Source organism: Aplysia californica, unplaced genomic scaffold, assembly GCF_000002075.1.
Source record: "Aplysia californica isolate F4 #8 unplaced genomic scaffold, AplCal3.0 scaffold00065, whole genome shotgun sequence".
Classification (NCBI taxonomy): domain Eukaryota; kingdom Metazoa; phylum Mollusca; class Gastropoda; order Aplysiida; family Aplysiidae; genus Aplysia; species Aplysia californica.
In genome coordinates, this window is record NW_004797335.1 from 381,415 (window position 1) to 384,792 (window position 3,378).

General features: G+C 37.7%; 1 long non-coding RNA gene across 1 annotated transcript; it reads right to left on the reverse strand.

Annotated features, from left to right (window-relative positions):
• Positions 1 to 202: 202 nt before the first annotated feature.
• Positions 203 to 2,736, reverse strand: LOC118477325. Its single transcript, XR_004858294.1, has 2 exons — positions 2,567 to 2,736; positions 203 to 1,144 (listed from the first exon to the last, which is right to left on the reverse strand). It is a non-coding gene; the product is annotated as an uncharacterized LOC118477325 (long non-coding RNA).
• Between the last annotated feature and the right edge of the window lie 642 nt (positions 2,737 to 3,378).

The following is a 3,378-nucleotide window of genomic DNA, read 5'->3' on the forward strand; positions in this document are numbered from 1 at the left end:
TTGTGTCATATTACACTATATTGTAATATATTATATCATCATCATCATCATCATCATCATCATCATCATCATCATCATCATCATCATCATCATCATCATCATCATCATCATCATCATCATCATCAAAATCATTATTACTATAAAAGAACAAAAACAACACCACCACCAACAACAACAACAACAATTACAACAACAAACAGTATATTTTTGTTGTTGTTATTCTGAACAAGCTGACTCTAACAAAAACTACTACATTATCACATTTTATCAATAACGTACCAATATTCAGCACCAAATCAGGTTATGAGACGAAGAAATAAACCACAAAAAAGGAAAAATAACCCAACAACATCAACAACAACAACAACAACAACAACAACAACAACAACAACAACAACAACAACAACAACAACAACAACAACAACAGCTACAAGAGCAACAATTAAAAAAGATAAATTCCTTGAAAGAGCAGAAAGCAAAATATAAAGCAACTAAAAAAGATCAATCAATAGAAAGAATAAGAGTAGAAAATACCGATCAATTCATAGAAAGAATGAAAGTGGAAAATGCAGATCAATTCATAGACAAAACAAAGAACAAAAACAAAAATAAAGATCAACTTATAGTAAGAACAGAAATGAACATCCAAAGTCTTGTAGAGAAATTCTCCTCTTTGAAATCAACAAACGTTGTAGACTCTGTTGTATTTGTTATAATGTGCTTTGATTTATTTTGATATCTTGGTAGATTCTGTGTTAATTAATTAATTAATTAATTAATTAATTCATTCATTCATTTAGTCATTCATTCATTCATTCATTCATTCATTTCTCCCGCGGATCGCTGGACAAGCTCAGCCAGCGAGAGCCGCAGCTCCTTTACTAACGGCGGCCTTGATAACGTGTGGTTTGGCTTTCTTCCACGTCTTGCTTGCCCATCCTCGCTTGACCAGCTCGCGGCGTGAAGTGCTTGAGAGCTCCCTGATTAGGTCAAGAGTGTCTCTCAGGTCGTCCGCGGTGGCCCTGACCTCTGCGTCTTCCTCCTGACCTTTTTCTCCCTGGGCTAAGGTCAGGGTGCTCAGAGCCAGCAAGGTGAAGGTCAAGCTGAACATTAACACTCTGGGGTTCATGATTGTGAAGCGTTTCTGAAATCCAACGTTTTGACGGTTTTATTGTGTTTTCTAGTAGACCTATCTTTATTTGGAGTGTTTGTGTGTGTGTGTGTGGGGGGGGGGGGGGGGTATGAGGGTATCTTTTTCGGGTGCCATATTAATGTTGTTTTGTGGAAACTTTGGACTCCCAAAAAGCCCAGTGAATACAGAAGCTCTTTTCTATTCTGTCCCTGGGGAAACGCAGACCCTCCCTCCTAAATACTTAATACAACAATGACAATTTTGATAGCTTCAAATATTATTGACCGTACTCCGTCTTCAAATGCCCCCGTCGATGTGGAAATAGTCTTTGAGTATGGAAGTCTACAATGCTATGGTCCTCCCTACCCTGTTGTATGGTTTCAAGACCTGGACGATGAACCAAAGCCATGCTAAAAAGCTTAATCATTTCCAGATGAAACGCCTCAGGAAAAAGTTTTGGCATCAAAAGGCAGGATAAGATACTAGACACCGAAGTTCTAAAAGGGGCAAACACCGAGAGAATATTTTAGAGGCTCAACAGGACTCAACTGGGCTGGCCATGTCGTAGGAATGCCTAATTTTAGAATCGTAAAAGAAGTATTCTGTTCTTCTATTCTCAGCTCTGATCAGGGAAACATAAAGTTGGCGCACCAAAAAAAGCGCGACAGAGACATCCTGAAAATGTCTCTGAATGATTTAAACATACACCCGTCGACATGAGAGAGCCAGGTCCTGACAAGCCTAGTTGTAGAGCAGCAGTCTCAGTGAGCAGCAAGCCGTATGAGTATTATGAGGTCTCACAAATTATAATATTGCTGAAACCGAGAGAGAAAACTGCAAGCTGTGCACATCCACAAGTGGAAGTGGAGTTTTTGAATGCTCAAAATGTGCAACAATATTCAGAGCCCCTCTGGTGAGAGAATTTTCTCATTTTCCCTCTAAATCAAGAATTAGCCCAAGGACATCAGAAAAATGACAAATCCTAATACGTTTAAGCGATTACTCAAGACTCTTAATTTCTTAGTTTTATTGTGTTAGTAAATGCTGATATGTTTTGTATTTACTGCTCTCCTTACTTGTATACATAACTAATTTATAGTTAAGAACGTTTTTTTAAAGCTGTTGAACTGTTTTTCTTTTTAATGTGTTAATCTTGTGTGAATGAAGTATTACGTTCAGTGATCATGTAATCGTTGTAAAGCGCTCAGGGGGTCTTAATGTATTATTGTTAATATTATTGTTTCGGGAAGCCCCCTCTAAAAATTATCCTGGATTTTTTGTTGTTTCTAGTTCTTACATATAGCAAAGAAAGAAAGTGAAAGGAAGGAAAGAAAAAAGAAAGACAGGAAGAAAGACAGACAGAAAGACAGAAAGAAAGACAGACAAAAAGACAGAAATACACTAACAAAACAAGAAAGAAATTTTAATGCTCACCAAAATGAACTAGAGTCGTGTCTGACTGATGATTTCTCGGTCGTCTGTCTTCCCTTTGCTTCCAAAAAGCGATGGTTACTCTGTTGAGTTGGACAACCTTTTTATCCACGAAGGTGTGACGGGATCTCATTATCCTTTGACAGCTCCAAACACCCAGGGACTGTGACGGCTCTCACCTGCACTGTGACTGGCTGGACAACATGGATATGTTACTAAGTGTAAGTATTTCATTATTCTTTGTCCACCTCACCGAAGCAGGTCAGGCACCTGTGGTGTAGTGGTTAGCGTGCTTCACTATAGCAGGCAGAAGACTTGAGTCCGACCGATCCCCATGTATGGAGTATAAAATAAGATTAGAATAATTATAATATTATTGTTATTACACTTATAATAATAATAATTTAAAAAAAAATAGTTTAAAAAAATAAAATAACGTCCCCCACTGGTTCAAAATGGATCAAGGGCCACTGCTCTGTGTATGTGACATTTTGGGTCGCTTTGAGAAATTTTTTCCCTCGATAGTTCACTACCTTAGAATTACAAAGTTTTTTTCCTACAGTTTTTGTCGTTTTAAGTTACTAAGACCATGATATCAGAAACCAAATGGTCTAGCCACCCTGTCAAAATCGTAAGATTATTCGGAGTCGTTATCAGGATATTCAAAGAATTGCCCTCGAAAAAGCTTGGCATGTTGTGAAACTCATAGTTTTTGACTTCGCATTTCTTAAACCGAAGTATTGAGTAGATAGAACTTCATTATTTTAGGGTAGTCGACATTTGGCCATTTTGAGTAACTAAGACCATGAGTTCAG